The sequence below is a fragment of the Arvicanthis niloticus genome, chromosome 19, assembly GCF_011762505.2.
Source record: "Arvicanthis niloticus isolate mArvNil1 chromosome 19, mArvNil1.pat.X, whole genome shotgun sequence".
In the NCBI taxonomy this organism is placed as follows: domain Eukaryota; kingdom Metazoa; phylum Chordata; class Mammalia; order Rodentia; family Muridae; genus Arvicanthis; species Arvicanthis niloticus.
In genome coordinates this window covers 45,862,752-45,874,721 of record NC_047676.1, presented here as the reverse complement: position 1 = coordinate 45,874,721, position 11,970 = coordinate 45,862,752, and the positions used below count along the sequence as shown (strand labels likewise).

General features: G+C 44.3%; 1 long non-coding RNA gene across 1 annotated transcript in view; it reads left to right on the top strand.

The window, feature by feature from the left end:
- Positions 1-5,485: 5,485 nt before the first annotated feature.
- The window catches only part of LOC143435091 (uncharacterized), a 17,023-nt gene continuing 10,538 nt past the window's right edge, over positions 5,486-11,970 (top strand). Inside the window, exon 1 of the long non-coding RNA XR_013105077.1 lies at positions 5,486-6,289. This is a non-coding gene — a long non-coding RNA (uncharacterized LOC143435091). The remainder of the gene's footprint in view (positions 6,290-11,970) is intronic.

The following is an 11,970-nucleotide window of genomic DNA, read 5'->3' as shown; positions in this document are numbered from 1 at the left end:
TTTCTTGGGAGCACCCAGCTATGAGTCACAGACTCACTGGCTTCCATGTGAAATCATTTTCTGCTGTAATTAATTTCTACCCGTTGTGTACATTCCTGAGACTGGAGGTACCTAACGTTTGTCAGGGATTCGCATCTCCTTTCACAACACTGAGACATTACTTTGGTTGTTTCTTAGGCGGTCTTCGTGCAATCCCAGCAATTCCACTACTGTTGTCATTGAAGACCGCCTGGAACATCTCCATAGTACCATTCCCACCCCTTTACCGACTGCTTATTTCCAAATGGAAGGAGTTCTTGTGATGTAATAGGGTGGTGAGAAGAGTTCGCTTTAGTGCCGGCAAGTTTTTCCATGTTATATTTGAGTCAGTTATTTGCATCTGGTCTCTATTTGTTAACATTGCTGGGCTGTGTTTGCATAACTACATTGAATTATGAAAAGACTTCCACTTTGAATGGTGAATACATGTGCGCACATGTATAGACATACATACCATCATCATCATCACTAGCACTACCAATAAATAAGCTCCAAGCTATAAATACCAGCACCAACACCACCATCACCACCACTACTTTGAGACAGAGAGAGACGGAGAAACAGAGACAGAGAGACAGAAGCAGAGAGATAGACAGGGATGTACACACAGAGAGACAGAGCGACTCTTGAAGTCTATCACAAAGCCTCTCTGGTTTCAATTTCCTCCTCTCCTTTTGAAATAAGATCCAGTAGCTCCAGCTCTCCATCAGGAGTAAAGTAGCTAAGACTAGGCAGGAAGGGGCATGGCAGACCACCCAGGAATTGAGGTGTCTGATGCGGAAAGGAAAAGTTCAATGAAAGTGTAAAGATGGTGTCAAGTGGATGTTAATAAGTTCCTGATTCTCAGGCTCCTATTTCTTCCCAATGACATTCCTTTTGCTTCAGTCTTGGGATCACTTTCCCACGCGCATACCCACCTAGCCCTTTCAAAACCAAGGTTTTCAAGTCCTGGAGCAAGGCCCCTGTTCTCTTACCGCCTCAGGATGTCTTCTGTCTTCCTTTCACACAGATTTCTTATTGCCATCTGGTGTGTTCTGTCGCATCCATTTGAATTATGGAGTGTACCTGAACACAAAGATCAGGCCATGTCCCACTTAAGTATGCACTGCACCTTCCTTCTAGTGCCTGAGGCAGGGGGATTGCTGGGCTTTCACTGTTTGTCTCACTATCATTCTAATCAACTTTTCTCTTTTAGGTTGCAAGATTTGGATGACAGGACCTCAGTTTGTGACAGTTCAAGTGACTCTCTGCTTAACTGAGTCACTGATATTTGAAGGCAGCAATCTTATATGGGATGTGACTTAAGGGGTCTAAGAAACGCCCATCTACACCTACTTAGAGAAATGTTTGTTAAATAGTGATACTTTGGCTCGCAGCTTTGATCCTTGTTTAAATACAAATGCCTCAGGGAGCAGTGATATGATAAGTTATCTGTGGCTTAGGGAAGATAGAGGGAAATAGTAAGTCTAGGAGGAAGGAGATAAAATTATAATCATAATAATAAAAAGCAGAGGGGGACTTACAGTTAGTCCGGGTCACACTGCAACCTTCTTTGTAAGTTGTAAATAAGAAGAGTTCCTCTCTGTGACAAGACTGTGAATAAGAAGTGGTGTGACTAGAGGACTAGAGAGATAGCTCAGTAGAGAAGAGCAGCGGTCATTCTCCCAGAGGACCTGGGCTTGATTCCCAGCACCCACAACCATGGATAACTCCAGTTCCAGGGGATCTGATGCCCTTTTCTGGCTTTCCAGGGCACCAGGGATATATGTGGTGCACAAACCATGCAGGCACACATTAATAAAGATGGAGGAGTGTTTCATTAAGAGAACATCAACTGTGTCAAACAGTACTCTGAACACAACCAGCAGTAACCTTGTTACTGGGCTCAGCTTCCTGGGCTTAACCCTGTTAACCTCCCTACTGTAGAGATGAAATATGGAAGGAAGCACAGATGTCCTCAACATCGCTCAGACAGAAGGCAGCCAACTCAAGAGAAGAATAATTGACAATTAAATAATGAAACTCACTTTCCCTCATCCTTTTTCCTTATTCACCCAGGATTTTCATTCTCCCTTGTGGAGAGACTCACCTTAGTCAAGGAAAGGAATCCTAGGTATGGGGACCAGAGAGACACTGCAGAAAGAAGCAGAAGTCCAGCCATATGTGTGAGCTCCCTCCCCTACAGAGAATGGTCAAGAAGTGGCAAGAACCTGCTGCTGTGAGCAGCACCTGAAAACCATTGAGGTGATCCAGGATTTTAAGATAACCATGAACTGTTCTATTGCAGGAGTTCTCAACCCTCAGGTCAGATCCCTCAGGTCAAACAGCACTTTCACTGGGCATCATATTAAATATCCTGCATATTAGATATTTACACTATAATTCACAACAGCAGCAAAATTATAATTATGAGGTAGCAACAAAAATAAATGTTATGGTTGGGGGTCACCACAACATGAGGAACTGAATTAAAGGGTCGCAGCATTAGGAAGGTTGAGAACCACCGCTCTGTTGTAATACAGCTTCTCAGGTGCTGTCTCCCACACAACTGACTAACCAGAGGTCGATCAAAGCAACTGTTCCATCGCTGTTCATACCCTTATAGAGCATGACCTTCTTGGTGTGGGCTGCTGCTCTCTGTATGTGTGTGCTGCTTGGTGTGTAAACAAACAGCTCTGTGAATAAGCCCACAGTTTCTTTTCCTTAAGGAGGATGAGTTGAAAAAGTTCATCTTGATGCTCTCTGGAAGAGAGATTCTATTACTGCTTACACTGGGAAAATGTGAAACGGTCTGGCTTTCTAGACCTAAGGTGTTTTCGAAATCATCACAAGGGATCCAGGGACAACAAGCACCAGATAAACAGCGAAGCACCATTTTCAGATAAAAGTTCAGCACAGGAGTATAGGGGTAAATGGAGTGGTAGGATGCTGGCAATAAGATTGCTTGAGGAACCCTCACAGCAGAGTCCAAGGCAAACAAAGAAACCGGATTGTGAAGTGACCTGGGCATTCACACCCTCTTTTTTTGGTTTTGTTCCATAAACAGGGTTTCTCTGTGTAACAGCCCTAGCTGTCCTGGAAGTTGCTTTGTAGAGTTGTCTTGAACTCACAGAGATTCACCTGCCTCTGCCTCCTGAGTGCTGCGATTAAAGGCGTGGTCAGGCCCAGCTGTTGCTGGAGTTCCTTGTGTAAAGGAGGCAGGGGTGGCCAAGCTGAAGCAAACTGATCACTGCTGCCACGTTCTCCTGTTCTCCTGGGTTCTGGGAATGACTGTGCCATGGTAGGTAGTACCAGAGGACAAACAGTGAGTTCCATGACAGGCTCTGCAAGCTTCCTGGTGATAACAAGCTTGAAGGATTTTTTTTTTCAGACCGTGTGTCTTTAAACCCTTTCAATGATCTTTATCACATAAAAGAAATAATTCTTAAGATCATTTGTCTTGGGGGTGGCTGATCTCCAGCGTGAGCAATGCAGAGAGTTTCCACGTTTCTGCTTTTCTTATTATCCCCAAAGGCCACAGTTTGTCTTTGTACACAGAGAGTATAGGGTCAACTTGTTGAGGTTTTTGGAAGATTAAAACTACCAATAAAATGCTGTGAGAAATTGTACTTTACTCCTGAATTTACAGGATACAAGTAGTTTAGTTTTTACTTTGAAATACTGTCATCTCAGAGACAGCTTTGGCCTTCACCTCTCTCCAGTGGCACAGAAAATGCTGATAGCCCATTAGATTGGGCTCCATTCTCTCATCCCCGGCTAACGCTAGAGCCATGGAAAGGACCCCACCCAGCCCAAATGTATCTGTACTTAGTGATTGTTAAAAACTGAAGAGGGACTCTTCAGTTTTGGGAGTGGGGGTTGGGGAGATGGAGTTTTATTTATCTTCAAACATTTTATAAGGTTTCCAAACCTCAACCCTAAGTTCTTCTTGAGCTAGTGGTAACCTTTAACAGATTGGAGTGAAAGGCATATAATTCTTTTTTATATATATACATCTAATTCTTTTTTGCTCTGGAGAACACACACACACACACACACATCCATGAAGATTTACCATTAATTGCTCTGGTTTTTCAGCTTCTAATAATATTTCAGCCGTTATTAGTATTTAATTAAATTAAGTTGTGTATGTGCACGTGTGCATATGTGTGTGCTCACCATTGCTTATGTGTGAAAATCAAAGGGCAACTTGTAGGGGTTGATTCTCTCCTTTTACCATGTGAGTTCTGAGGATACAATGCATGCCACCAGCTTGGCAGCACCTTACTCACTAAGACATCTCACTGGCCTGAAATTGCAGCTTCTTTCTTTGGGATGTTGAAAAAAAAAAAAAAAAAAAAAAAAAACTTTTTCTTCTCATTCCACAGTGCCAGGGATGGAGCTCAGAGCCTGGCACATATTAGGCATGTTCTCTACCACCAAGCTACATACCCAGCCTGTGGTGGTTTGAATGCAAATGGTCCCTATAGACTCATATATTTGGATGCCCCAGTTGGTGGAACTGTTTGGGAAGGATTAGGAGCCTTGACCTTGGTGGAGGAAGTGTGTCACTGGGATGGGCTTTTAGGTTTCAAAGGCTGGAAATACTCTGTATCAGTGTTTCTCTCTCCCCCCCCCCCCCCCTTCTTCTCTCTCTCCTCTCCTTTTCCCTCTCCCTCTCCTCCTCCTCCCCCTCCTCCCTCCCCCCTCCCCCCCCTCCTCCTCCTCTTCTTCTTCTTCTCTCTCCCCTCCCCCTCCCCCTCCCCCTCCCCCTTCCCCTCCCCCTCCCCCTTCCCCTCCCCCTCCTACTGCTTGTAGATCGGATGTAAACTCTCAGACACTGCTCCAACCCCATGCCTGCCTGCCTACCTGTTGCCATACTCCTCACAAGGACGGTTGTAGATTCACCCTCTGAGACTGTAAACTAGCCTTTCCAGTTAAATCCATTCTTTTGTAAGTTGCCTGGATCATGATGTCTCTTCACAGCAACAGAAAGGTAACTAAGAACTAGTACAATTCATTTCTTTGGTAAAGTACTTAAGTGCTGGGTCCTTGTCCCCTGATTGTTAGAAAGGGTTTGTGTCCCTCCAGTATGGATATTGCTGAGTGATGCTTTAGTGCTTCTGAGCAGCCTTATGTCCCGGGGAAGAGCAGAGTCTCTTCTCAGCACTGGGCCCTACCTTAAGGGAACAGTTTCTTTTTACTTAGGGTTTGAATGCAAGTAAATGGTTCTTTCTCTGGAAGACTCTTCCGTAGTCATTAGCTTGCTGTTGTCCCTAAAGTTATTGCTATTTGAACTCTCGTGTTTATTGTCGTCTTGAGTACACAAACACTCACAACCTGGGAGACAGTACAAACGGGATGGGTGAAACACCCAGGTCTTTGACCTCAGACTCAAAGAGAACCCAGACCGTGGCAGTTGTTCCGCAGCCATTATTCGAAGGCTGGTATTACTACCACAGGGATCCGAAATAAACTCACAGAACCAACACTTGCAGGATATCTGCGGAAGAAAGGCCCCGTGGAGGAGTCGGGGACCTCAATTCGCGTAAGCCTCTTGGTCCTTTCAGGAGCTCTTGGCAGACGATATGCATGCTGCTTCCGTAATGCTTTGCCAGTTACTACAACGGTGACTACACAGAATTTGTTATATTAGCAGATGCCAGTCAACAAATCTCATTGTTAAGGTGCATCCAAGGTCACGACAATGCCAAGGTTGCCTATTAAGAATTACAACAGGCCACACTGCTGACCCATCAGCAAGAATCAGGCTGTGTGAAGTAGTGCAGGCCGGAAAGAGGCTCAGCCAAATGAGAGACAGCTGAACCCTGGCCGAGCCCTGAGCCCTGTGTTACCTGCAGAGGAGAGCCAAATCCTAGCTCTCAGAAGAACTGCTCTCTCCATTTGCAAGCAGAGACAGGGCACCCAGGAGGGGCCCCAGGAGGCTGGGAGTATGCTCAGGCAAACGTGAAACTCAAACCCTGAAAGCTAAGCCCCAAATCCAAATATGCTGTTACGCAAAGCGTCCACAGATTGGCTCGTGCTTGATTATCGGATGAGGTTACTCGTTGGCATGTACTGCGCAATTCTCTGGCATGCCCGTGGCTCATCAGTGGCAAGCTTTCCTGAATCAACATTGACCCGAAGCCTGGCTCGGGGAGGACTGCTTCAGTCCCGTCCAAGAGGCCATCGTTTTAGATGAAACCTAAAGCCTGCAGTCCTGTTTTGCTGGCGTCATCCTGCTTGGCTTTCCGTCTCCAAGGATGACCTGGTAAGCCTATGCAAAGAGTACTTGAAAGGCTTGAGGAAATATACTGAGGGTTGCACCTAACTGTTGAAGTGCTGAATAGTTATCTGTCATCAGCTGGATGCGAAAAGTTACAATCCCCGCCAGGACTTTGGAGGCCAAGAGAGATGGCATCTCTCACGGGAGCAGCGTTAGGCCAATTACAATGTTCAGTATTTTCCCAGCACTCGGAGTTCAGAGCTCTTTGCAATCAGTTGGTTTCCTTAGCTGAGTTTCTTAAACACACACTACCCCTTGTGGAGCTCACTGGGCCTCCACCCAAAAGCTAAAGGATACAAAGAGGAAGAAAAGACTGAAAAGCCGGCTCTACCCAAAAGGAGAAACCAAGCCAAACATTTGAGCCTTTCATTATTCTCCAAAAGCCTGTCAATACTTACAATAGGGGGACCAGGAACAGCCAAAATGTGCAGCAATAGAAGGTTGGCTCTGTACAGTGTGGAAAAAACAAGCAGCCGTTAAAAATCAAGCTGTAGATTATGGAAGAAACTTTAATGATGTGGAAAAACATAAACAAGAGATTGTCATGTGAGGGAAGCTATAAGACAGCATGCACCTTTGGCTGTATCTTATTAAAAAACAGATACATAGACTTTACTTGATGTTCACAGGCAGAATATAAGACAGGAAAATACAATGCTATATAGTGCTTATAATTATTATAATGCTTATAATAATACTTATAAGTTAGAATTGAAGAAGTTTTCTATTTTTTTCTGGATTGTCTACAATTTCAACACCATTTTTAATTTAATTATTTTTAATATTTTTAAAAATGTGCTCATAGTACTCAGGTCAAACAGTAGAAGAATTTGCCCTGTTTTCCTCTAGTATAGCTGGGACATGGCCACTCCATAGGTGAGTATATTCCTTTGTTTGTTTCTGTTTTTCTTTTCTCTTCTTCATAATTTTTTCTTCGAGGCCCAGCCTTACAATGTAGCCTAAGCTAGCTTTGAACTCTTGACCTTCTTGCTTCAGACTCCCAAGTATGGGATAGCGGGAGTGTGTCACAATGTTTCTTGTGTCACAATGTTTCTTTTCCTCGCTAAGTCTGCTGGATCTCCAGCTACTGGAAATAGGAGTTACTCCCACAACCCACATAGGCAGGATCTCAGCCTTCTTACTGCAGGCAGAAAGTAGAGTAAGAAGAGTATCTATTGGCCTGGAAGGGAAGACACATTGAGCAGGATTTAACCTTTCTTGAGTTAACCTTCCTTGAGTCTTAAGTAGTGAGATGAGTCTAAACTCTAAGTCTTCCAACTCCATGCTCAATGTTGTCTGTCAATGTACCACCCTACCTGCAGCAGGAATGGGTACTGTTCAAGGAGCTATCTTGCTGAAGTTTTCTTTCAGTCTTAGCCTCCCTTGAGGGAATTAGGAGAGGCCATCTCCCTTATTGTATGAACAATACTTGTTAACATCTGCTAGGCCCCAGGCACCACATGTGAAGCCAAGCTCCATTTCTTGTGAATATCTCACATGTTCTCACATGAACTCCTGGGGGGTTGGTAATGTTGTTGTGCCCATTTTGCAGATGAAAAAAAAAATGAAGGCTCAGGAACATTGAGCAATTATCAGGGAACCCACAGCTAAGCCATGACAAAACTAAGATTTGAACCTATATTTAGATAGAAGTTTGTTTTTCTTTTTTCTTTTATTCTGTTTTTTTGTTTTGTTTTGTTTTGTTTTTTAACACTGTACTCAACCTCTTGTAGGCTTAACACACAAGTGTTTTGCACAGAACACATTTTAATTATTCTTTCCTTTTCCCCACTTCTGTTATTCACCTCTTCTGTTTTTTTCAAATAGAGAAGGAACAAGAATAATGTTATAAAATACAGGCCGGTGTCAGACAGGGTTCAGGGGCCCCACTTGGCATTCAGGACTCACTGCCAAAAAGCTAGGGTTAAAAACAAAACGAAACACCCAGTCCAACCACAGTGATTCTCGGCTGGCAGCAGAGATGCTGGCATTTTGCCTCCAGGAGTTCAGCCTGTCCCATACAAGGTGCTTGCTCCCAGGTATTTGTAGTTCTTATGTAACTGGGCACCACTTTCAACTTGGCCAACACGTTAGTGCTTGTAGAAACAGCTCATTGGTTTTTTTTTTTTTTTCAGTCAGACATACAATGTACCCTGAGTCATGTATAAAGGGCTCGAACAATGTTTTTATTGTGAACAGAGCCCTAAGGGCCTCGTCTTACAATCCTCACATGTGTGTTGTGTCACCTGAGTAGAGAAACGGCCAGCCTGGTGCTGAGGCCTGAGGCCCTCTGCACCAACATCAGGTGGGCATGCTGTGAGCTGTCACTACCCATCATTGACCCTTTAGAAGCTGGAGGCTTAGGCCTCACTTAAACAGCCTCTTCCTTCGCTCTTCTTCTTCTTCTTCTTTTTTTTTTTTTAGTTTTTTGAGACAGGGTTTCTCTGTGTAGTCCTGGCTGTCCTGGAACTCACTCTGTAGACCAGGCTGGCCTCGAACTCAGAAATCTGCCTGCCTCTGCCTCCCAAGTGCTGGGATTAAAGACGTGCGCCACCACCGCCCGGCTTCCTTTGCTCTTCTTTTAGCACTCACAGTGCTTGAGCTGGGTCTCTTTGCCTAGCCTAGTTTCTGATTTGTTTTCTCTCTTGTGTCTTGGAAAGCTGTATCAAATGACTTCACAAAGAACAGCGTTGAACCCCTTTCCCTCTTCAAATGCCTCTTCTCTGCTCTATACGTTATTTCACCAGTCTCTCTGTCTCCCTCCCTCCATCCTTCCCTCCCCCTGCTCTATTCCTACCCCCCGCCCCCGTGTATGGGGTGTATATACACGAACATGTGAGTGTACATGTATTTGCTGAGATGTATGTTGACATGTATGCTGTAGTTCAGAGGTCGCTATCTTGATGTCTTCTTCAATTGCTTTCCACAGTTTGTTTGTTGTCATTTTGTTGTGTTTTATTGCTCTCTGTATTATTTTTTGAGACAGGTATCTTTGATGAACCTAGAGCTTGCCATTTCAGCTAAACTGCCTAGCTAGCAAGCTCTGGGGATTCTCCTGTCTTTCCTCCATGAGGAGAAACTACAACTGAGGTTGCAAATTTTCGGGGCCACAGCTGGATTCTACATGGGTGCTGGAAACCCAAACTCGGAGCCTCATTTTCACAAGAATCCCTTTGTCCAGTGATCTCTCTCTTTCTCTCTCCAGGCTCCAAACCTCTCACAGTTATATCAGCAGACAGACTGGAGGCACACACAGAACATGGAGTATTGAAATGAGTTAACGCATTGGTTCAAGCACCAGATGCTGAGGGAAGTTTCTCTGTTCTGATATTCAGCAACTCAAGAGTCCTGAGAACATTCCTTAGCCTCATCTAAATCTAATGTTTTCTACAAGTCAAGGGGGGCTGTACAAGAGCCCTTACTTCTTAGCAATGATAAGAGGCTCCAAATGGATATTAGGCTCCAAAGCCATGAGCTTCGGGTTCAGCTTATATGTGCCATTTGCATGTGACTTAGACCACAACACTGAGCTCCTCACTGCCCAGGTGACTTTGCTTACAAATGAGAGTAATAAAAATGAGGCCTCCCTATTGGGGTATCAGAAAAATCAAAATGGTTAATACACATCCAATCCCTGGTATACATATAGTGTCCAGTCTCTACACAGATGCCTCCTGTAATAGTTGTCCACCATGATCTTTCTCCTGCTTAGAATGGTGCTTTCCAGGACGCACACATGAGCCGGTGGTCCCCGCTGCTGGACAAAGGCTTCATTCTCTAGTTCTCTGCTCTTTGGCTGTTTCTGAAATCCTGATCATGACAATCCTGCCCAGGGTCTGGGCACAAGCATTCTTCTCTGCCTTCTGTATAGGCGAAAGCCAAACCAAGAGAGGCCTAACTCACATGTCCAGTGGAAGAACTGAAGTAGCGTGGAACCACATGGCAGTTTTCTCCATTAAAGTTCTTGTTCGATTTTGTAAAAAAACAGTTATGGATTGCTCAATGGTTTTGTGTGGTCATTACAAATCATGCCACACTTAATTTTCTTCTTAAATGAGATCAATCATATGTGCTAGCACATGTTGACACAAACTTAGACATATGTGGAAACAGGGAATCTTAATTGAGAAGATGCCTTGGTGAGGCTGGTCTGTGGACAAGTCTGTGGTGATATTGTCTTGATTAATGATTGATGAGGAAGGGTCTAGCCCACTGTGGGTGGTGCTGTCCCTAGGCAGGTTGTTCTAGGGACTATAAGAAAGTAGATTGAGCAAGCCATGGAGAGCAAGCTAATAAGCAGTGTTCCTCCATGGCCTCTGCTTCATTTCCTGCCTCGAGTTCCTGCCTTCAGTTCCTGGCCTGACTTCCTTTGATGATAGACTGGGATGTAGAAGTGTAAACAGAAACAAACCCTTTCCTTTCCAGTTGCTTTTTGGTCATGGGGTTTATCACAGTATTAGAAACCTAACTAAGAGAACATAAAGTTTGGAGCAGGGCTCAGGGCTCCAGGTTGCAGGTATCAGTGATGAGATGTAAAAGTTAAGCCAGAAACCCCACAGTGGTCACTTTGATATACCTTCTGTGGAAACCCAGTTTTTCATGGGGCAGGTTTATGTTACAAGTCTTATTGGGATATTCCTTTGGTTTCCTGAAGCTCTTACATTCTGCGTTTTTACTGCACCCTTCCCATTCACACAAACACATATTTCAGGTAAAGCCACTGGTAGGTTCTATTTCAAAAGAAGAAGGAATATGAGCATGACCAAAGGAATCTTTCCATTTGTACAAGTAATGCAAAGCCTTCAGTGTACAATGTCCTGCAGAGCAGAACTGCACAACAGCAATAAAATTGTCAGTCTTCAATAATAAGCCACATTTTTTCATGGCACTTTGTCATTGGAGAAGCACTTTTTAACAGTCATTATGAATTTAACCATTTATTTACTTATTCTTTCAAAATTGGGACCACATTAAGACTTTCATCGGCCTTAGGCACATATGCCTTCTCGAGCTGCTTTCTACACACACACACACACACACACACACACACATGCAAGCACGCATGCGCAGACACACATGCACACAAGATGGGAGAGAAGGGGAGGGGCCAACAGAAGTCTGTCATGGGCCCAGCAAGAGCACCAAGGAGTCCACTCCAAACACCGTGGAGAGCAGGAGCCTGAAGGGAAATGTCTCAAGTGAGCAGAATCTTTCCAAAATATAGGGTTTGGGGCTGGGTTTCAAATATCAGCATTTCCAGAAGGTCACTTGAAGAGTTAAGAAGAGGACATCAGGCCAGAGGAACAATTGCACTCTGTGGAGCTGTAGTAGACTTCGTAGCCCCCTTAGCAAGTAGAATTTTTGTTCTGCTACTTTGTGGATGCACACACAGGGTGACTTTGATGTCATACAACTGTGTCCAGCTGAGCGGGCTGTGGATGGAGGACATGGCTGGCTAAAAAGGGAGGGCAGAAGCTTAGAGAATCTAGCTGCTTCTGAAGGAGGAAACCACATGTTTAGTGTGGAAAACCTTTCCCCCCTGATTGTACAAAAGAACATGGTGAAAGCAGAACATAATTCTCATTGGCACTGACAACAGAAAAAACAAGCCGACACTGATGCTGAGCCTGTCAATGGGGGAAATGTATGTATTTTAAGCACTGATC